General features: G+C 41.4%; 1 protein-coding gene across 6 annotated transcripts in view; it reads right to left on the bottom strand.

Annotated features, from left to right (window-relative positions):
* Positions 1–24,544, bottom strand: part of STS (steroid sulfatase) — a 168,088-nt gene that overhangs the window by 141,679 nt on the left and 1,865 nt on the right. For 5 of the 6 annotated variants that reach the window (XM_043499407.1, XM_043499343.1, XM_043499376.1 and 2 more), the window contains exon 2: positions 9,291–9,387. The exons of the other annotated variant lie outside the window; for it this stretch is intronic. The gene's annotated coding sequence lies outside the window, so the exon portion shown is untranslated. The remainder of the gene's footprint in view (positions 1–9,290; positions 9,388–24,544) is intronic. 6 annotated transcript variants of the gene reach the window in all.

The following is a 24,544-nucleotide window of genomic DNA, read 5'->3' as shown; positions in this document are numbered from 1 at the left end:
AAGGAAATTATATTTTCACCTTCTTTCTGTGTCCTCAGGGACACCAGCTATGTTCAAGAGAGTACTCCTATTTTCTAAGTCTTCAGATCTATCTAGGAGAAAGTCCACATCCCTGTACAGGTCCTACTTACAATTTCCAGCATTATTACTCCCATGCTGTTCAGCTTCTGACATCCTTTTATCTTTTCTAGCATTAATTGTGGATGGGGCTCTTCTTATGAGTGCCACTTTTATGTAACTCCTATTGTATGATGGCCTTTAATCTCCTTTTAACCAGTACTTCTGTATCTGCCCTGGTCCCCACTGCTAAAAAAGGTGTTTTTTTTTAAACCTGGGAGTAACTATCTTGAGGTAAAAATACAGAGAAGACTAGGCATCTAGTTTCACCATGAGGTAAACCATGAGGTAAACTGCCATATAATTAGAACCCTACTGAATTCACAGTCCATTTTGGTCAATTTCATGGTAATAGGATTTAAAAAATAATACATTTCATGATTTTAGCTATTTAAATCTGAAATTTCATGGTGTTGTAATTGTAGGGGTCCTAACCCAAAAAGGAGTTGTGGTGGGAGTCGCAAGGTTATTGTAGTGGAAGTTGCGATAATGCTATCATTACTTCTGCAGAGCTGCTGGCGGCGGCGCTGGCTTCAGAGCCCCCTAGAATAATCTTGTGACCCCACTACAACTCCCTTTTGGGTCAGGACCCCCAATTTGACAAATGCTCCCCCATGAAATCTTTATAGTATAGGGTAAAAGCACACAAAGGACCAGATTTCATGGTCAGTGACGTGTTTTTCATGAACGTGAATTTGGTAGGGCCCTACCTATAACCCCTCTGGGTTGATGTTGGCAAGTTTACCCTGCAGTAAAACTAAAATGCCTAATCTTAACTGTGTTTTCATTTCAGTATTGCTCAGATGTATTAGTTATTCCAGGGTAAAATATAAACCATTTTTAGCTGTCAAGACAAGTCCTCTGTCTCCATTTGGCTGCAATCAAGTGCAGGGGTGATCATAGAATCACTGAAAAGTTGGACTGGAAAGACCCTCAAGAGGTCATCAAGTCCAGCACTCCAAGCTAAGGTACGACCAATAAACATAGATCAGCACAGACAGGTGGTTGTTCCACCTGTTCTTAAAAAAGTTCCAATGAATGGGATTCCACAATCTCTCTTGTAACTCTATTCCAGACCTTAAATAACCTTATCGTTAGAAATTTTTTTCCTAATATCTAATATAAATCTCTGTGCTGTAGATTAAACCTATTCTTTTCCTATCTTCAATGGACATGGAGAAAAAGTGATCTGCTGTTCTCTTTATAGCAGCCGATAACATATTTGAAGACTGTTATCTGATCCCCACTCAGCATTCTTTTCTCAAGACTAAACATCCCCAGTTTTTTAAAACCTTTCCTCATAGATCAGGTTTTCAAACCTTTCAGTAATTTGTTGCTTTCCACATGATTCTCTCCAATTTGTCCACATTTTCCCTAAAATGTGGCTCTCAGAACTGAACACAGACCTCTAGCTCAGTGGTTCTCAACCATTCCAGATTACTGTACCCCTTTCAGGAGTCTAATTTGTCTTGCATACCTCCAAGTTATACCTCACTTAAAAATTACTTAGATACAAAATCAGACATAAAAATATAAAAGTGTCACAGCACACTATTACTGAAAAATGGCTTATTTTCCTCATATAATTACAAAATAAATCAATTGGAATATAAATATTGTACTTACATTTCAGTTTATAGTATACAGAGCAAAATAAACAAGTCATTGTCTGTATGAAATTTTAGTTTGTACTGACTTTGCTGGTACTTTTTCCTGTATCTTGCTGTAAAACTAGGCAAATATCTGGGCGAATTAATGTACCCATTGGAAGACCTCTGCATACCCCGATGGGTACGCATACCCCTGGTTGAGAACCACTGCTCTAGCTGAGGTCTCTCCTGTGCTGAGTAGAGCAGGGCAATCATGTTCTGTGTCTTACATACAACACTCCTGTTAATACATCCCAGAATGATTAGTCTCTTTCGCAACTGCATCAAAGTGTTGACTCATATTCAATGTGTGATCCACTATAACCCCCAGATCCTTTTCAATAGTACTACCACCTAGCCATCTATTGCCCATTTAGTAGCTGTGCATTTGAGTTTTCTTTCCAAAGTGAAGTACCTTACACTTGTCTTTATTCGCAAAAAGGAAAGGAGTACTTGTGGCACCTTAGGGACTAACAAATTTATTTGAGCATAAGCTTTCGTGAGCTACAACTCACTTCATCAGATGCATTCAGTGGAAAATACAGTGGGGAGATTTATATACACATACAGAGAACATGAAACAATGGGTTTTATCATACACTGTAAGGAGACTGATCACTTAAGATGAGCTATTACCAGCAGGTGGGGGAGGGCGGGGGGAGGAAGAAAACCTTTCATGGTGATAATCAAGGTGGGCCATTTCCAGCAGTTGACAAGAACGTCTGAGGAACAGTGGGGGGTGGGGGAAAATAACATGGGGAAATAGTTTTACTTTGTGTAATGACCCATCCACTCCCAGTCTCTATTCAAGCCCAAGTTAATTGTATCCAGTTTGCAAATTAATTCCAATTCAGCAGTCTCTCGTTGGAGTCTGTTTTTGAAATTTTTTTGTTGAAGAATAGCCACTCTCAGGTCTGTAATCAAGTGACCGGAGAGATTGAAGTGTTCTCCAACTGGTTTTTGAATGTTATAATTCTTGAAGTCTGATTTGTGTCCATTCATTCTTTTATGTAGAGACTGTCCAGTTTGGCCAATGTACATGGCAGAGGGGCATTGCTGGCACATGATGGCATATATCACATTGGTAGATGCGCAGGTGAAGGAGCCTCTGATAGTGTGGCTGATGTGATTAGGCCCTATGATGGTATCCCCTGAATAGGTATGTGGACAGAGTTGGCAACGGGCTCTGTTGCAAGGATAGGTTCCTGGGTTAGTGGTTCTGTTGTGTGGTATGTGGTTGCTGGTGAGTATTTGCTTCAGGTTGGGGAGCTGTCTGTAAGCAAGGACTGGTCTGTCTCCCAAGATCTGTGAGAGTGATGGGTCGTCCTTCAGGATAGGTTGTAGATCCTTGATGATGCGTTGGAGAGGTTTTAGTTGGGGGCTGAAGGTGATGGCTAGTGGCGTTCTGTTATTTCCTTTGTTGGGCTTGTCCTGTAATAGGTGACTTCTGGGTACTCTTCTGGCTCTGTCAATCTGTTTCTTCACTTCAGCAGGTGGTGCGTATTGTAATTGTAAGAATGCTTGATAGAGATCTTGTAGGAGTTTGTCTCTGTCTGAGGGGTTGGAGCAAATGCGGTTGTATCATAGAGGTTGGCTGTAGACAATGGATCGTGTGGTGTGATCTGGGTGAAAGCTGGAGGCATGTAGGTAGGAATAGTGATCAGTAGGTTTCCGGTATAAGGTGATGTTTATGTGACCATCGCTTATTAGCACCGTAGTGTCCAGGAAGTGGATCTCTTGTGTGGACTGGTCCAGGCTGAGGTTCATGGTGGGATGGAAATTGATGAAATCATGGTGGAATTCCTCAAGGACTTCTTTTCCATGGGTCCAGATGATGAAGATGTCATCAATGTAGCGCAAGTAGAGTACGGGCACTAGGAGACGAGAGCTGAGGAAGCGTTGTTCTAAGTCAGCCATAAAAATGTTAGCATACTGTGGGGCCATGCGGGTACCCATCGCAGTGCCGCTGATTTGAAGGTATACATTGTCCACAAATGTGAAATAGTTATGGCTGAGGACAAAGTCACAAAGATCCATAAACCTGGAAATCCTGGACACCCCATCATCTCAGGCATTGGCACCCTGACAGCAGGATTGTCGGGCTATGTAGACTCCCTCCTGAGGCCCTACGCTACCAGCACTCCCAGCTATCTTTGAGACACCACTGACTTCCTAAGGAAACTACAATCCATCGGTGATCTTCCTAAAAACACCATCTGGCCACTATGGATGCAGAAGCCCTCTACACCAACATTCCACACAAAGATGGACTACAAGCCATCAGGAACAGTATCCCCGATAATGTCATGGCTAACCTAGTGGCTGAACTTTGTGACTTTGTGTATATAAATCTCCCCACTGTATTTTTCACTGAATGCATCCGATGAAGTGAGCTGTAGCTCATGAAAGCTTATGCTCAAATAAATTTGTTAGTCGCTAAGGTGCCACAAGTACTCCTTTTCTTTTTGCAAATACAGACTGACACGGCTGCTACTCTGAAACTTGTCTTTATTGAATTTCATCTTGTTGACTTGAGATTAATTCTCCAATTTGTCAAGGTTATTTTGAATTCTAATCCTGTCCTCCAAAGTGCTTTCAACCCCTACCACCTTGATGTAATCTGCAAATTTTATAATCATAGACCAGAGCAGTAAGAGGAAGAAAAACCTTTCCATTTTACTGACTTTCTCCCACTTTTAATTAAACAGAATTCCTTAATAGTGGGGATCATTAGGTAGTTTCTACTGGTCATGATATGTACTTTTTTAAATTGTGTGTGTGTGTGTGTGTGTGTGTGTGTGTGTGTGTGTGTGTGTGTGTGGGGGGTAGGGGGGGATTACTGCAGCAATAGTAGTTTGACTAGCTTAGTTAATGGAGTTTTGCTAATATCTTTAAAAGTATTCAGGCAGTTTGCGTCTACCCTGCAGCTTGCATCCTGCTAACACTCTGCAAATAATAGAGCTGGACAGAACATATTTTTAAGACAGTATTTTTTTTGTTTATGCCATAATTTTGAAAATTTCATAAACTTTCAACCTGGTTAGACCACTACTTTTACCGATTCTTCAATAATGTTTATAGGATGGGCCTCTGATTCTCCTTAATGAATCATTTTACAGCTTCACATGTCATTCTATGTGGTCAGAATGACCTCACACATTTCTTTCCTTCTCTTGTCTCAGTTTGACTTGGCCCAAATATGTGCTATGAGTATGTGCCCAGTGACCATGCCCCATTTCCAAGTGATGGGATGTTCTGTCTGGTTTGTGCATGTTAAACAGCTGGACCAAATAGGTAATGCAGGGGAGCTTGTTTGAGTTGGTGGCAGTTGTCATGGACATAATCTGAGGAATAGCATATTTGAGCCTTTACAATTATGTCCAGGTATATCCAGATGCTATGGATGGATAGGTTTCAGAGTAGCAGCCATGTTAGTCTGTATTCGCAAAAAGAAAAAGAGTACTTGTGGCACCTTAGAGACTAACAAATTAATGGATTTTTTACCTTCAGTCCTTTCGGTATGATGTCCATCTGTTTGCATTTGGGTGCCACAAGTACTCCTTTTCTTTTTATGGATGGATACTGACCTTTTCCCTTGACTATGGTTCCCCTCACCCATCTTTTCATAAGTCTAAATGATCTATAATGTCTTCCACTGTCTGCCTTACATCTTTCCCCCTTCTCTGACTTTGGACGTGGTCATTAGGAAAGCATTAACTGCCTAGTTTTTCTCATTTATGATGCTCTTTGGGCCACAGAATGTTTTATATGCTGACAAAAAGTTTGCCCTCCCTCCCAATTTTTTCAGAAACGATGCCCCTTGGTGCAACCCTGTGAAAATTCCATGGAGGGCACATATTTCTGGGTACACCCATCTAGGCAGAGCCAATTTTTGCTGGATGTAATTCACTAGCTATTTCCCTGCACTCTTTGAAAATGCTCTAAAAGCTCTGATTTCAGGTGCACAAACTCCCAATTTAGATATACAAAGCTGTTGAAAATATAGCCCTAAATGTATAAAATTTGAGGAAGGGAACAGGAAAGCTTAACTTAATAGAAGAGACAGTTGGCTGTAATTTATATAACTAAATTCTGAGTTTTATATCTTTTGTATTGCCAGCCCTAATCACTCAAAAATCATGAGTCAGGCCCCAAAATCACAGGATTTTTAAAAATAGTATTTTTGGTGTCTTTTTAATTGTCTTCTAGGATTTGAACTGTTAGTGTTTTTCCAGCCTCTCTCTGCAACCATTTGTGCTAGAGTCTTACAAGAAAGAAAGAAAGAAAGAAAGCTGAGATGAGTGTCTCATATATTCAAATGACATCAAGAGCTGGGCTAATAAGTAAAACATCAAATACCAAGAGACTCATGATAAAATCGTGAGAGTTTTTTTTCTCCTTTTGGCTGAAGCACAAGTGTTAACAGCTGTATGTTTTACTGTTGCTATCATTATTTTTACAAAGATAAACAATACATAAAAAAGTTTAGTAAAAAGAGGTGAAAAATCACACGTGCATGTGTAATTATATATACACAAACTGAAGATCTATCTTAGTTTAAGTTTTGCCTGAAGACAATGCATCATAAGAATTTGCTATAAAAAAGATTTAAAGGACTTTCCCCACCTTGGTTATTATAGTTAAGGACAGTTTGTTGGGGAGGTTTCTTGTTGAAAAAAAAATCCGAATTAAAATAACAAAAACAAATAACTAATGCGTAAAAGCTCTGCTCCTTTCTGTATCATGCTGCTGGGGATACCCAGAGGAGCGAGCCACTAGTTACCTCTCTGCGTCAGCAAGAATGAGTTTTGCTGGTGATTAAACTACGGCCTTGGCTACACTTACAGAAGTACAGCGCTGTGAGTTAAACCCGCCTTCGTACAGCTGAGTAGGAAAAGCGCTGCAGTCTGTCCACACTGACAACTGCCAGCGCATTGTCGCGGCCACATTTGCAGCAGCATTGGGAGCGGTGCATTATAGGCAGCTATCCCACCAATGAAGTGGCTGCAACGTTCTTTTCAAATGGGGGGGGAGATGGAGTGTGACAGGGAGCATGGGGGGAGAGAGAGTGGGGTTCTGGGGTGCTGATAGTGTGTCAGCGTGCTGTCTTGTAAGTACAGACCCCCCTTCCTCCCCCGCCTCTCTCTCACTCACTGAAAGCAAATGGCAGCTGTTTCTTTTTTTCTCATAGACGAGCTAAGCAGCCGCTCACCGAAACAGACCCCAACGCCCCTCCCCTGCCCCCACGCCGCCTCTCTCTTCAAGCAAACATTAGCTGTCGGCACTCCAAACGGAGCCCCCCTGCCTGCCTCTCACTCATTCAAAGCAAAGAGTAGCTGTGTTTGTTTTTTTGATAAGCAGCCCCCAAAACAGACCTATGAAATGGCACTTCTGCATCCGGAGTTCACAACAAAACAAGAGAGGACGCTTCAGTTAAAAGGATTATGGGGAGTTTCCGGAGGTCAATCAGTGTGTAATAACGTTACTCCCCGTTTACACTGGAGCTGGAGCGTCTCAGCCAATGCGCAACAGCTGTTAATCCTCTCGGGGAAGTGGAGTACCAGGAGAGCTCCAGCCAGGGAGTCAGAGCGCTCTACATGTCTTGCCAGTGTGGACGGGGAGTAAGGTAGAGTGCTCTGGGAGGCTTTATTGCGGTATAACGTGTAAGTGTAGCCAAAGCCTACCACACCAGTCTGTCTTCCTTACCAGCAAACTCCTTAAGACTCTCCCAGCCCAAACCCTGCCTAGCAGATAACAATTAGTAAACTCTAGCCCTCAAGCTCCACAGAGGTGTTTCTCTGGACTGCCCAGCCCCTACCATATACCTTCAAAGAAAATATTAAATTTGCTGCTCCGTTAATTTAACCAGGATAAATACACCCTTCCCTTTAAACACAACACTGAATTGGTTTATAATAAAAGTAAAACAAGTTTATTAACAAAACAACATGGATTAAATGATACCAAGTAAAAGAGATTAAGGTAGAGCTGGTTACAAACAAATAAAAGTGAAAACAAGTATCTAAAAGACTAAAATTTAATCTAGCTAGAACAGTCTTTGCTTAAGATGTTTTTTTAATCCCCACTCTCCTTTCAAGTTCTTTACTAACTGGCCTGGCCACAACCCCTTTCAGAGATCAAATCACTTGATTTCTTTGTCCCCTTAAGGTGAAAGGTAAAGATGGAATGTCTCTCTGTTCCTTATAACCCCAAGGGGAAAGTCTTTGTCTTACAAGTCAGGAATATCTCCTGGGGATTCAGGCTCCTGTGTCTCCCTGGGGTGCAGGAGACATGTTAATTCTCTGTCTTTCGAATTCAGGATTAGATAACCCCTGCAGGTTTAGCTTGATGGCCTTATTTACTGTTAATACGTAAATTGAGATAAACCCACATTTGTTTGTCTATGACAGACCTGTTTATCACCTTTACCTGGGCTAGGCTGTCTGGCCTGTTTTAGTAACATCATACAGAGGGAATTCATAACTTCATATATAATCATTAACACATGCATTTTATAATCATATTAGTAACCAGTGTGTTATTGGCTTTCATGTGATATCTCACAAGGCATATTTTGTACAAATATTATTGCAATAGTGTGAATACAAGGGTACTGAAGGGCATACTTTCCATTGCTGCTCCTCTATTGCACCCACGCCAGTTCTCTGTCTCAATTATTTCCATTAATGGATATTCTCCACAATATATGGTCTTAACTTTCATTAGCCTCAGTAAACCTGAGGGCATATGGGCTTATTGAAGAAAGAGTCTAACTTCGCTATCTTATGTAACTTTATGTATGTATGTCTGTAATGTAAATAATTAAATTTTTCAGTCTCATGTATTTCCTCCACTGAACCAATGGGCTTGCATTAGCTCTCATTACACAACATAACACACTCACTCAGAGTCCGCAAAGCTACTTTAAAACCACAAGTTTCTTAAAAAGCTTATTTTACAACTCTTTAGCAGCCCAGCGGCTTTTGAGTCTTTAAACAGAATTTATAATTAAAATTACACATTCTTTTAATATCACTTTTTTGAACACACAAGGGTTTGAGTGGTGAGGGGAAAAAAATCACACTGCAGCAGAGCAGGGAAAGGGTGTAACTCAGGGTCTCACCAACTTTCTGACTGGTTCCTACTGTTTTCAGAAGCCAGACAACGTTTTATGTTCTTTTTAACCCATTCTAGGCAGGAAATTACAGAGCATATTACAGTACTGTACTAACGCAGTGCATTCTCATGTTACAATCTTAGTTTGTCATTATGGTTGCTAGATTATCTTTTGTAGATTTGGCTTATCAGAGTCTTTCACCAACCAACTTTATTTTTTTGTTATAAAATATAAACTGCTTCACTTTTCTGAGGAAAATAAGACATTTTGGCACATTATTATTATTAATGTATTAAGTGCCAAAAATGTGTTTATGGCTGCATGAAATTGAAAAATATAGCAGTCCCTTGTTCCAAAGATCTTACAGTATAAGTACATAGGAGAGACATTAGAAGAAGATACTTTACCTCACGGCGGGCGTTTCACTTTCTGCCTCCAGATTTCAAACAAGCTGGCTGCATGCACTTATCACCACTATATGGGTGGAAAGTCCACTCCCATTAACTGTAGGAATGACAGAGGGGGGAAGGAAAAGAAACCATTTGTCCTTGGCATACAGCCCCTACAGATAAAACAGTGTAAAAAAGACTACACAATATCTTTCTTCAAAATCACTCTCTTTTTCTCTGTATATACACATACATAATATTATACATAAAGAAACAAAGGCAAACAAATTATCATAATCCATATGTATGCAAAAATAAGCTTAAGAAAAACAATTTAGTTTAAGCCTTCCAGTTGTACTGGATCAACTACTATAGGCCTTTCAATTCTAATTAATTAGAAACACACTGTAGGAAACAGGGATGGAGAGAATCCAAGATGCAATTTAATGTTCATCCTATTGTGAGTAGGGTAAGATACTCCTATTTAGTAGTTACTGATAGTAACTTCTATCAAGAGATATTAAAGCCCTTTGCAAGTATTAATTTAGCTTCACAAGATGCTTGTGAGGTACATATTCTTCTTCTCATATTGTATATAAGGAAACTAAGTAAGAGAGAGACAAGTTGAAAGACATGTCAGCAAGCCGGTGCCAGAGTGAATAGCTCCCATTCCTGCGCTCCGACTACAAAACCATACCCTTTCTCCAGGGACAATAATTTAGGATTCTGTGACTTTCTGGGACTGCCATGATTTTTGCAGCAGCCAGTGCGGCTGACCCCAGGGCTGGCCGAGAAACTGGGGAAGTACCGAGGCCAGCTGCTGCTTGGGCAGCCCCAGGCACCTCTGGAGCAGCAGCGGTCCTGGGCGCTGCACTGGAGCAGCGGTCCTTGAGCAGCAATGGCGCCTGAGGCCGCCCCCATCCAGAGCAGCAGTGGTGCCCTGGGCGATCTCCTCTCCCCCCAGAGCAGTACCCCTGCAGCCCCCCAGCAGCACCACCACCACGTGACCCCCAGATAACCCAAGATTTAGTCAGGGGTATTTATAGTACAAATCATGGACAGGTCATCGGCCGTGAATTTTTGTTTATTGCCTGTGACCTGTCCATGACTTTTACTAAAAATACCAATGACTAAATCATAGCCTTAACAATAATGGAGTAAACATTTTGGTATTTATTTTATTTATTTTTTCCTGGGAATTTATCGGTGTTTATTACTACAAGACAAACAGCTGAAAATCAGTGAAAAAAACTATTAATATTTTTTCCTGGTAAATATTGGAATATTGGTGGATGGAAGGATGCGGGGGGGAGGGAGTATTTAGTAGATTAATGCTTTGATGAACGGAATTCAGTGTGGTTTGCTGCAGTACTAAAACAGAACTCAAAACACAATGCCACCTTTGAGTTTAAGAAAACAATCTCTAATCCGCAATAAAACAAATACTTCCTTGTATTCTGAAACATATTCTGATAGAGAGTTCGTTTTCTTCCATTTTAGCGTGTCAAATCTTTAAACCGTTACCTGTTAACAGCTTGAAATGTGTATGTGGTGGGCGTGAGATTCATCATTATGTTCAGATATGCATGCACGTCAGAGTTGTTTGTTGTGTATATCTTCCAGACTAATCATAGCCTTACTTTAAAAGGAAGCTTTGTTACACACAAACTAATGTATTACCATAATACATACATTTCATGCAATGTATTGTATTTTCCTAATAAAACAAGTTATTTTTATATAGTTGAATGATATAAAAGTAGGGTGAAAATGGGGGGGGAGGGGAGAGAAAGAGTAATACTTCTTGTAAAACCCAGGATTTTTTTTTTGGTAAAAATAGGTTTAAACTGAAAACGAAGGGGCTTAAGTAAACTGCAAGACGAAGAAAAAACACAGTACAGTGTTCTTGAACCACTTACTAAATGCAAAGCCTAAATTAGATTATTGATGAAATTCATAAAGTTAACAGAATCTATTACATTAGCATTTTTTTAGAACTTTATTTATTGTGAGTTTTTCCCTGCATGATAGCATAGCTACACCCCATATTTTTCACAGAAATATTGTTATGATATGAATATGGCACACTAAGATATATTTTATGCAAGATGGGTCATAGAAGGTACTATTGGAAAAGTTATGATTTGCTGAATGTGATTATCCAATTTGTATACCTGTAATGCATCCGATGAAGTGAGCTGTAGCTCACGAAAGCTTATGCTCAAATAAATTTGTTAGTCTCTAAGGTGCCACAAGTACTCCTTTTCTTTTTGCGAATACAGACTAACACGGCTGCTACTCTGAAACCTATACCTGTATGATTTCTGTATTTGAAGTTAGGAATATTGACTATGTGACAATTACAACCGTGTGTGTACTTGGGGGAATGCCCACCAGACAGCAGGCAATCTGCCTGAATGAGTCATTTAAGAAGGACAACAGAACTTCGAAGATAGATGTGACGGTGCCCCCCCATAAGGCTTTATGGAAATATGCTTATTAATGTATATATGACATAACTAGAATATATTTTATGCTACATATGCTATGTAACATATCTCTGTAAAGGTTATGATCTACTGAATCTATTAATCCTATTTGTATGCATGTATCATTTTTGTATTCAAAAGTTATGAATATTGGGTGTGTATTCGTTTGATTTTTAAGTAGCCTTTGTAAAGAATTTGGTCAGCTTCTTGAGAAAGGAATGTGCAAATTAAGTGCCCAATCAAGAAGCACTTCAGGGACAATGGATCTTGGAATGCTCCAATCCACATAAGTAGTCTACTGCGGGACGTTCAAGGTAGCATGTGACCCATGGATGCTACCTGTAAGTTCTGAGTCATGCATGAACATGTGACTGGCCCATGCGACCCCAAAACTCCATTTTGTAGCTGGATTCTACACAGGGGGAGGGAGGGGTGTCCACCCACAAAAGAAAGTCTATTTAAACCCCTGGGAGACCCCTCCCTTTTGTCTTCAACTTGCTCAAGAGATAGCCTCTCCACCCCCACGGATACCTGAAAGAAACTGGAACAAAGGACAGTAACTACATGGGGTGTGAGTGATTGCTGGACCCATACTAGAAGGAGACTAGTCTGTAAAAGGAAGCTTACTGGGTGAGGTTTTTATCTGTATTCAGTTTTCTTAGATATAGACTTGCGTGTTCTATTTTATTTTGTTTCGTAATTCACTTTGTTCTGTCTGTTACTACCTGGAACCTCTTAAATCCTACTTTCTGTATTTAATAAAATCACTTTTTATGTATTAATTAACCCAGAGTATGTATTAATACCTGGGGGCGGGGGGGGGAACAGCTGTGCATATCTCTCTATCAGTGTTATAGAGGGCGATCAATTTATGAATTTACCTTGTATACGCTTTATACAGGGTAAAATGGTTTTATTTGGGGTTTGGAGTTGGGCATCTGAGTGTTAAAGACAGGAACACTTCTTAATTTTCTTTCAATTAAGTCTGCAGCTTTGGGATACGTGGTTCAGACCCTGGGTCTGTGCTGGAGCAGACTGGCGTGTCTGGCTTACCAAGATAAGGTGCTGAAGTCCAAGGCTGGCAGGGAAAGCAGGGGCAGAAGTAGTCTTGGTACATCGGTTGGCAGCCCCAAGGGAGTTTCTGTGATCCAACCCGTCACAATATTAACCTCCCACGTTCCTGAGGAGCTTCCTGGGATATTGCTTTGACACTGCAGAGTCATCTTATGATGTCACCAGGTACGGAGTACCATCTTGGATACTGCTGGTATTTTTCTACTTGTAACAAAGGATTCCCACCTTACGTAAATCCTACTTAAGGCTGGGAAGTGAGTCAATCAGGGCTCTTCTCCATTGCCTCCCCGCCCAAGAAGGAAGACTGCTGAAAGCACCTTAAGAGACAAAGGAACTAAGTTGGGGAAGGCAAGGGCTGAATGCAGGCTGAGACAGGGGTCTAGTCTGTAAAGAGAAATGACTGGAACACAGAAACTGTGCAAGTTGCCAAAAACAGCATTTAGGGTGAGAAATTATATTTTGTAACCTCTTTCTTTAGTGAATTAAACTTGGGTTGCATGTTTTGTTTTATTTGCTCAGTAATCTACTTTGTTCTGTTTGCAATCCCTTATATTCACTTAAAATTTAATGTTTTTTAGTTAATAAACTTATTTCTTGTTTATTTCAAAACCCAGTTTGTGCAATTCATATCTGGGGGAGGAGGGCAAAAAGCTGTGCACATCTCCTTCCACCTTGAGGGAGGGGACGATTTTAATGAGCTTATGCTGTACAGATCTCTCTATACAGTGCAAGACAATATAATTTTGGGTTTATACCCCAAAGAAGGTGTGCGCATGAGTGCTGGGTAAAGTCCTGAGCTGAATCCCCCCATACAGAGCTGATTTCAGTCTGTGTCTGCAGCTGGGTGTGGCCTTACCTGTGTGTGTGTGCTAGAGAAGGCTTGAGGGCCTGGCACAGCAAGGACAGGGTGAGGAAACACAGGCTGGTGGAACTAGGGTGACCAGATAGCAAGTGTGAAAAATCGGGACAGCAGGCGGGGTGTAATAGGAGCTATATAAGAAAAATCCCCAAATATCGGGACTGTCACAATAAAATCGGGACATCTGGTCACCCTAGGTGGAACAGGTGGGATCGGTGGAACCCCAGAACATCAGGTGGTATTCTGGATGGCGAGGGCGGGGGGTCCAACCCATGATACTTGTAGCTTTACACCTAGTGAACAATTGAGACTGCAATTGCCAACCTTCATGTTTTACTGTGTTTATTTTTAATTTTTAAATACTAGCTTCAGGTTCACTAGCTCTGGAGTGAACTCTTCAGATTTGTAAAACTATATCCCTTTCCACTGTCTTACATCTTGTTGAAAAACATCAACCCAACCAAGTCTTCACATTTTTTTAAAAAATATTGTGAAAAATGTCATCCACATTTTTTATTTATACATATATCTTGAAATTTTTCATCCACCTCTTCTCACCATAAGTGAAAATTCTTAGAAGTAATGTCTTCTGGCAGCCACTGAGAGATGTTGCTTTGTACAGCTATAACAAGCCATACACTGGGCACAGCAGAAGCTTTCATAAGGAGAGAAAAGAGGTGATTTGATATTTTCCTACCTTTCTGAAGTGCACATACTGTTTACTACAAACAGTAGTAAAGGGATCTGAGATTGTCTGGGTATACAATAGTCTGACTAAAATTACAATATAGACCTGACCTAATTGAAATGACAAGATTGCTAAATTAATCTGAAATAGGATTGCAAACTGTCTAATCATAGAAACCCAAACAACCTTGCCTCGCCCTCTGCCCCGCCCTTTCCCCAAGTCCCCGCCCCCACCCAATCCAGACCCCCTCTCTCCGTCGCTTGCTCTCCCCCACCCTCACTCACTTTCACTGGGCTGGAGCAGGCGGTTGAGGTGTGGAAGGAGCTGTGGGCTCTGGGTTGGGGCCGAGGGGTTCAAAGTGTAGGAGGAAGCTCTGGGCTGAGCCAGGGGCAGGGAGTTGGGACGCAGGAGGGGGTGAGGGAGATGGCGCTTACATTAAGAGGCTTGAGAAAGTGACGGGAACATCCCTCTGGCAGCGGCTCATAGTTGGTGGGGCTGGGGGGGGGGGTCTCCAAACACTGTCTCTGCCCATGGGCACCGGTTCCATTGGTCACAGATCCTGGCCAATGGGAGCTGTGGAGTCAGCGCTGGGGGTGAGGGCAGCACGCAGAGAGACCCTGCCCCCACCCCTCCCCAAGGGCCACAGGGACATGATGGCTGCTTCCAGGAGTGGCGCGGGGCCAGGGTAGGCAGGGAGCCTGCTTTAGTTCTGCTGAACCGCTGGACTTTTAGCACCTAAAATCTCCTGGTTTGGCTGCAGTAGCCTCCAGGAGATAAAGCCTGATTCCGGGAGACTCCCAGCAAAACTAGTCTGAAAATTCATAATGGTTCAGTCTGGAATTACAACAACAAAGCTATGTAAACAGACTTTATTTTGACCAAAATGGTATGCAAAAGATTTAGAGGGTGCTGTTGAAGTGCTACATGCTAAGTGACAGAAGAGTAAAAATAAGCTGTTTACTAATTGAGTATTGGAATAACTAGAACATAAAATGGAATGGTATTGATCTTAATGCTTATTGTATAACCTGTGTTTGATTAGAAATCAATGCATTTTAATGGATCTTTACACCTAAGGACCAAAGTGACTTAATATTATAACTGAATGACTTCACTGACACAGCAGGGCAGGGAACTGGGACTGGGATGCTAGTAAGAGTGAGAGGTTCCATTTGACTTATTGTGAAACATGGTCTCAATCATGTTTTCTCTTGGTGCTGAACACATTTTTGTCTGTCAACACTAGCACTTAAGCTATTTGCAGCATCTGCTGTAAGCAACAGGTAATTTTCCTATTGGAGATGAGCCTACTTAGAGAAACTATAAGCCTGAAGGACACACACATATTATTACCTGACTTACTACAGTGATGTTTCTGACCAGACATTAGAAGAAAAAATATATAAGGTTTTATAGCACTTCACTTTTATTTGTTTTGATTTTCTCTCAGATTTGTAATAGTGTTGTTTTTTAAAGAAATATCTATGTTTAGGTTGGTATGGGGACAATACCTACGGACCACTCTCAGAGATTAGGAAAACTAGCTTTGTTTCTAAATTCTGTTCAGAAAGAGAAAGAGGGCACAACGGTATGGCACATTGGATCAAATGGGTAAGCTAGAAGGTTGCCCACTTGCTAAATGTTCAGTGCAGATGTGGATTGCTGTCAGAAAGGAGCACATGGAAAACCCAGTGACCACGAAGAATGTCAGGAAAGTTGAACTTTGGATCCCAGTTCAACCAAGAACCTGAGCATGTCCTTTAAGTAGTTAAGTAGTCCTGTTGACTTAAACAAGACTACTCATATGCTTAAAGTTAACTCAGGGCTTAAATGCTTTCCTGGATTGGGCAGTACATAAACCTTTGGCACAACCATGGTTGACAAATTCACCTTTAATACAAAATGTTGAATGTTCCTGCACTCTAATCCAATCTGTCTAGTCAAAGAGTTTACAATATCTCGATATACATCTACAAATGCTTCTCTGGTCTTGAATAGGGGTGCAAAGGGTTCACAACATTAAAAGAGTTAAATATGGAGAGAGACTTCTTTTAGATTAACTTTCTATATTTCTGCACTTTTAAAACCTTCTATCATGCTGAAATCTAAGGGGTATTTTCAGGACATACTGTATACCATTATAGAATCCCAAACCAACAACAAAAAGACAGTTTTTTTCTTATTCTGTTCCTCTGGACTTTGCGTGGCTATGATTTAAAACAAACAAATGAAGAAACAAAAAGATGAATCTATACTGTTGAAAAACTTCAATAAAAAGGTGTGTTTTGCACCTTGATCAGTTCACTGCTTGTCATGGCCTTAGTCTGATATCTCTAGAAAAAAGTTCTGCAATAGGGATTCCAAAACAGAGAATATTTTTTTTCTCACTGCCATATAGTCAGAAGCTGGGTCTATTTGGCTGCATTACTCTATGGAACATATTCACCAATGGGTACTGTGGAAGGATAATTTCTGGAGTATTCGGTAACTCCAGGAATATCTTGTATAATAGGACAAAGCCTTAGAATTACTATTCGAACCACACTGGGAGCCAGTGGAACCTGTGATTTTCTGTGGTGACACTATATTGCTAATGAGGAACTTAGAGATACGTCTTACCAGAGTTTGGTTGTGTCAAATCCTAGATAGAGTGAGTTATGAGTAGAACATGGAAATGATGAAAGTGGATAATGTCAACTGGGTCTATGTGAGAAGAGTGTACAAGGCTTCCTAACCAGATAAGCTGAAAAAAGGAATTTTTCAACACTTCAGCAATCTGTGTAACCTGAAAAACCCAAAGCGTAACACCTCGATATCTAAATGCCAAAATGATGTTTTAAGATACGTACCTGAATCTATATTTGGTTGAAACACCAAAATAATAATTTGGCCTAGTTGAAATTTGGCCAGGTTACCAGAATTGACACATCTACTCTTACACAATAAAGCAACATGAGATCTTTAATAACTGCAAATCAATCCCAGCTCTAACTGCAGAGGTCCTCCAACATGATGCAAGAAGTTTGGTCTGATACAGATTCAGAGACAAGAGTGCCACCTACTGAATCAAATCCAACGTTTCCTGCAGCTAGGTTTTCCTGAGAGTTCTCCCATCCAAGAACTGACTCAATTTGATCCTGTGCAGTTTGCAAGATCAGACAGGATCCCAGCATGTGGTGGCTGATTTTAAGATGGTACTTTCCACTTAATTAGAATATATATTACTATTAATATTGAAAATCTTGTTATTAGCTTTTAGGACATTGCATTAACCTAGTTTTGCTGTTTCAGATGAAGCTAAAAATTCAGTTAAAACTATTACAGTAGATTATGGAGTAAGGTTGTCAAATTTAGTTGTTAACACAACACTAATCTGTTATAGATTGTGGTACCAACTGGTCTAAATGACATGTCTAATATTTATGAAATAATTACACAACAAATCATTCTGTAACCTCTTCTGTAGATAGCTGCATCATCGGATTTATGATGAATTCATTTCTCATACTTGGAGCCTGCACGGATCCCTTTCAATTCGTATTAAGTACTTGCTCTTCATGGGTTAGATATTTATCCCTAGACCTCTTTTAATTAAGAGTAATGTTTAAATTTATAATTTCAATTATGAAATAAATGGGCAATGTTTGCCCATAAAGATATGGGTTTAATTTTTTAATTAGATGAGTGGCATCAGAACACACACAGTAGCTCATGACAGGAAATTTTAAATACTGCAAGTGAGATTTGAATCATACATTGAAACAGAAAGCTTATCACCTTGATATTAGAGGGCCAGATTCTGATACTCTTCTTTATGTTGAACAGCACCTTACTCGATGAATAGTCCCATTGATATCAGTCACTGTTGCAGTCTGCAATGTTTTCCCAAATTTTAGAATTATGTTTAGAGGGGTGAGATAAAGGTCCCACGTCTAGTTACTTACTTATTCAGGTACCTGAATGGGTACTATCAACCTTCCAGACAAACTTGTGCTCCTTTTGGAACATTCCATTTTCTTACGGTGAAAGTAGCTAAATTTGGGGACCTCTATACTTCTGCATATTTTGCTAATTTTAGTTGAGTGATTAGTGTTTTCTAATCATTATAGACCTGATCCTGCACCTCCTGAAATCAATGAAAAAAGCTCTCTTTGACTTAAGTGGTGCAGATTCAGGCCCTATATCAGCCATAGAGGGGTTTTATTTTATTTTATTTTATAAAAAAAGCTGCAGGAGAGGACAAGTCAGTGAGAAAAGAGCACAAAAATCTCATCATTTACTTGCCAGTTAAAGAGAAAATAGGAACACTCATCTATTGTGCATTGCTATTCTACTTTGCAGAAAAAAAAACATTAAATATGTATGATTTTTTGTTTAGCTTTAAAGCTTTGGAGGAATTTATTGCTGGTGCACTTATTGCTGAGCAGGTCTTCTCTGCTATATGTCTATTAACTGACCATTTTGCAATTACTTCTGATCTAGGCATAGGACAAAAAACAGGAATTCAGGAAAAATGCTATAGTGTATTACTTCAGACAAAAGAAATTGACAGGTCAGGAAAATATTTCAATCAAATGATAAAACAAGTTAATTAGAATTCCAAATTCTGTCTGAAGTAAAATACAGTCCACAAGAACATAATACCATTGATTTTTAGGCACAACTCCTCACTGATTTCAACAGGGAGTTCTGCAATGATTGCTATAGTCCCTGGTTTATAATGTACTTATTTGCTGGTTGATTAACAATGTATTTATTATAAGTATTATATTTTAACTTGGTCATGTTGCATCTCCTTTTCTTTTCTTTTTTTTCTTTTTGGTGGTACCATATATATGTAACAATATACACAGAGCATTCAACTGGCAATCTGATTGGCCCCCAAACACCCCATTCTCAGGGAGAAGGAGAGAGGGCCCCAAACGTTTTCCGATTCCTAAAATTCCTAATATCCTTTCTATGAAGTTTTTGGAGGGTTCACAGTAAGAACCTTGATTCCTAAATACTTCTCTTTCTTTACCCCACACAAGTGACTCTGCTGGGGCTTTTGCTGCCCCAGGATAGTAGTGGCCTCTATGGATCCTGCATGGGAGAAATGAGTATCAGGGATCCGCAGTCAGTGAAATGTCCAGAGCATTTTGGCCCATATACATAAATATATTGATTTCACTGGAAGCTAGGAGCCTAAATACCTTGGTAGATCTAGGCCTTCTGGACTACTCAAGACCTCCAGTACTCTGCACCTCTTACTGTACCATCATGACAACCGGAAGATCAATCAAGCCAGAACAGATCAGGAGGCATGGGGTGCTTTAGGATTTGGCACAGAATACAAAATGGTGTGATGTGATATGAATGTTCTATTGGCATGAGACTTGTATGACTGCATTACTCATGGCTGGTGGAAATTAGGATTATGGCTTTAGCATGGTTGTGAGATGCTATGGATGATAAAGTGGAAATCTAGGAGTGCTTAAATCCTGAGCATCAGATATTGTTCACTTTAGAAAAACCTAGAGGGAATGTCTGAGACTCAAGTAACAGCAGGAACTACCAGGCTATCAAAGTCAGGCACACATATTTGATTGTGTGGGACCACTGAGGTTAAGACTTTGCCTTCTAGTTACTTAGTGTTAAAGTAAAGGTAGCTTCTTGGGTTATGTGTTTTTTCTGGGTGAGTTTCCTGTTTTACAAATATTGTTGCTATTTGTGAAAGTAAATTACACTTTTATTGTACGTTCCTCTGCTTGGAATATTGCATGTTATTTGGAAAACTAACTGAATTTACTGTGCCTTTGATATATGTTACAACCTGATTCATCAAGGTACTTAAACAGCATGGTGGGGCAAAAAGTGCATCAGGCCTGATGTGAGCTACAGTATGAAAGGCCCTTCACCAGTCAGCCTTGAGGGGCTCATATTCTCTTTTAATTATAAGAACACAAGCAGAAACAATGAAATTAACTTGCTTCATGTTCTTAAGGTGAAAGATTTTTGCTACAACACTCACTATTCATATAGGTTTCAGAGTAGCAGCTGTGAAAGATCTATGGGACTAGAACCCACGCCTGCAGAACAGGAAGTAGCTGACATTCCCACTTCACCACTAGGGCCTATGCAGAGCTGTATCCAAGAAGCACTGTGGAGATTAAGCACTGCAGGAAGTACTTCCAAAATGATCCAGAATGATAGCACCCTGCAGCCCTCTGATTGGCTCATGCTCAGTATTTAACCCTGGAGGGTGTCCCAGAGAATTGTCTGGACACCACAGGGGCTTCTGGCCTGTTGTGATGCCAGATCTCATTTTGCTTTCAGTCTCTCTAGTCTCTGACCCCAGCCTGACTCTTACCCTGAATCTTGCCTTCTGATTCCAGCCTAGCAACTATCTCTGGTCTCTGATCCCATCCTGACTCTGAGCCTGACTCTTGCTTATTGATCCCGACTCTAGTGATTACTCTACTCCCTGTTCTCTGACTGCTGCCTTGTGGCTGTCCTTGACTTGTGACTTCTATGCAACGCTGCCTATGTCCCAGTCCCTTACAATTGGGACCTTATTTACTGTTAATACGTAAATTGAGATGAACCCACATTTGTTTGTCTAGGACAGACCTGTTTATCACCTTTACCTGGGGTAGGCTGTCTGGCCTGTTTTATTAGGGCTTAGAAGATTCAAGTATTGCAACTGTCTTGAATCTCAATTTGTTCATTTCATTTAATTATAAATCACTCCAGGTAATTTATTATTAATAATGGGTTTACAAGCTTTTATTTAAGTCATTGTGAAGGCTTTTAAGTTACTGGGTTATTTTTGTCTGTTTTGTACAAACAGCATGATTGTATCCCTAAACCCCATTTCCATCCTTCTCACCAAGCAGACCATGGCTCCTTATTAGCCTTCTGGGTATCATTGTATCTCCACCCCACCGCATGTTCTCACAAATCACAACTGCACAAATGATTTAAATGGGTCATGACTCATCACATCGCATGGAAAAGTTAAAAATTAAAAATAAAGTCATTAAAATAAGAAAGACAGTTAACCATTTCCCTTCATACCTTCCTATTTTTTCTTCCCCAGTTTCAAAAAACACTATTGTTGTGATATTTATGAGCCAAATTATGTAATGGCATCCAATAAAACTGGAATTAGCTATTTTAGTTGTTTGTGAGGATACTGTATTATGACCTTATTGTATCTTCTTGGACTCCCCCCCCCAGCCCTTCATTTGTCTATTAGGTGGATGTAATTATACTGAATAAAGCTAAGGGGGCTTGTCTATTTATATTGGAGGATTTTCTTGTATTAGAATGTAACTGTGAAGAATTAGCTGACATAATGCTGATCACAGTTGACCCAGCCAATGTAGAGTAGGACAAATTGCAGTCATCATTCGGTCAGCTAACTTGATCACAATCATGTTTAAACACAATACAATTTTGTAATGCAGAGCATCCAGCTGTAAGAAGATTAGTCTACCTTAGAATACGATTGACTGATTGATTTATAGAATACGGTCTGTCTGGGATTCACAGATTTTTAACATATTCAAAAGCTCTCCATGAGACAGACCAATTTTTTGGCAAAATAGTTTGGTTACATTTTTAAAATGTTAGAAGGAATCTTTTTTAAAAAAAAAAAAATTGTACAGAAACCTTTTTTGCATATGAAAATCACTGTAACTGTCTCATGTTACATGGCTCATTGTGATGTAATTTTTTGCAGTCAGTGAGTACTGATGTCACATTATCAACTAATGTAGGTGACAAAGCTGCATTAATTAAAATATTATATTAGGGAAAATATATTAAATTATATACACAACTACGCTTTTAATCACTAACTACCCTGGTATTTGTGAGACACGCTTGATAAACAAATCCTTGCTAGAAACCCCTGATAAACTGCCTACACTCTTACAGCAGCTTCTGGAGCAATTGATATGCTGGTATTCTCAGCACTGTGTCAATTATAAAGGAATTTGCCACATAACAGATTCACATTTTTTTTCTTTTGTCCATGCATTGCGTGTGTGTGTGTGTGTTTGTTTTTTAAAGATCACAATCCGATTCCCAGTTGATAAAATTATTAGAAAAAGTGACATACTTGGTATCTGAGACAAGGGCCATGTTTACACTTCTTAATTAAGTTGACCTAACTTATGTTAGCATACAACTGCCATCAGAACCGTCCCTAGGGTAAGGCAAATCGGGATGCCCACCCCTCTAGGGACAGCCCTGGCTGCCACTGTAATTACATAGCCTGTGCACGTCTATACTTTTCTCCTTGCATTGGCGGTGCGCGTCCTCACCAGCAGCACTTGTATTGATTATACTATCATTGTGGGGTATTGTGGGATGGCTCCTGAAAGCTAGTAACAGTCAATGTAAGCAATGCAGTCTCTACACTAACGCTGTGTTGACCAAACTACATCGATTTTGACTCCACATCTCTCATGGTGGTGACTGGGTTGCTAAAAGTTCGGACGGCAGCACAGCGGGGCTAAGGCAGGCTCCATGGCTCTGCACAGCTCCCAGAAGCGGCCAGCATGTCTGGCTCCTAGGCAGCGGGGCCAGGGGGGGCTTCGCAGCTCCCATCGGCTGGGAACCATGGCCAATGAGAGCTGCGGGGGCGGTGCCTGCAGGTGTGAACAGAGCTCTCTGGCCCCTCTGCCTAGGAGCCCTCTGTACATGCCGGCCACTTCTGGGAGCCAACTGAGATAAGTGCCGCCCAGCTAGAGCCCACACCCCGAATCCCCTCCTGCACCCCAAACCCAGCCCTGAGCCCCCTCCCGTATCCAAACTCCCTCCGGGAGCTTCACACTCCCTCCTGTACCCCAATACCCTATCCCATCCCTGAGCTCTCTCCCACACTCAAATTCCCTTCCAGAACCCGCACCCCCTCCTGCACCCAAAACTCCTCATCCCCAGCCCCACCGCAGAGCCTACACCCCCCTCCCACATCCCCCAACCCACATCCCCTCCCGCACCCCAACCGCCTGCCTCGGTCCTGAGCCCCCTCCTGCACTCCAAACACCTTGGCTCCAGTCCGGAGCCCCCTCCTTCACCCCAAATCCCTCATCCCCTGCTCCACCCCAGAGCACACACCCCCTCAGCTGAAGACTTCACCCTTCCCGCACTCTGAACCCCTCATTTGTGGCCCCACCCCGAAGCCCATACCCCCAGCTGGAGCCCTCACCCTTTCCCACACCCCAACCCGCTGCCCCACTCCAGTGAAAGTGAGTCAGGGTGGGAGAGAGCGAGTGACGGGGGTGGGTGGAGTGAGTGGGGGGTAGGGACTTGGAGAAGGAGGGGCGGGGCTAAGGTGTTCGGTTTTGTGAGATTAGCAAGTTGGCAACCCTATCTACAGCGTGCACCAGACCAAAGTTGGAGGGAGTTTGGGTGTGGGGTCTGGGCTGGGGCAGGAGGTTGGAGTGTAGGAGGGGGTGCGGGATCTGTGAAGGAGTTCAGGTGTGGGGTCTTGGCTGGGGTAGGGAGCTGGGGTACAGGAGAGCATGGGGGTGCAACGTTTACCTTGGGTGGCTCCTGAAAGTGACCCACACCCTCCTCTGGCAGCAGATCCAGGGCGGGGGGGCAGAGGGGTCTCCGCGCGCTGCTGCCTGCAGGCAGAGCCCCCTCAGCTCCCATTGGCTGCAGTTGGCAGAGTCGGCGCTTTGGGTGGGGGCAGCACGCGGCAATACCCTCCCCCCCAGTGGCCGCAGGGACGTGCTGGCCGCTTGCAGAAGCGTAGTGGGTGGGCAGGCAGGAAGCAGCTTTAGCTCCTTTGCACTGCCGGTGTTGGGTCACCCTCGCAGTTATATAAGTATGGTAAAATTATAATCAAGTAGTAGTAGAAATAAAGATAGATATAAGAATTATATAGGTATTGTAAAAGGTTATGAATATCAGTTCCATGCTGTACTATTATGTTGAATTTCGCTCTGTAACAAATGCAAAGCCAAAGTGCAAATTATCTCAGGGTGGTACAAGGACTGAGTTAATAGGCTATGCAAGGAGATGATAAGCATGGCCGCTACAGGACAAAGAGTCTGTGCTGGAGAGTAATAAGAACTTTGGGAAAATAATGCTGTTCTTTGAAGCAACACCCTGATGATCTTCCTCCCCCGCGGGGGCCCCTTATCATGCCTATGTTAATCTTTGTAAC

The sequence above is a fragment of the Dermochelys coriacea genome, chromosome 1 (assembly GCF_009764565.3).
Source record: "Dermochelys coriacea isolate rDerCor1 chromosome 1, rDerCor1.pri.v4, whole genome shotgun sequence".
NCBI classification, from domain to species: domain Eukaryota; kingdom Metazoa; phylum Chordata; order Testudines; family Dermochelyidae; genus Dermochelys; species Dermochelys coriacea.
Note: the sequence above shows the minus strand (reverse complement) of the source record. Positions and strands in the feature narration are given on the sequence as shown.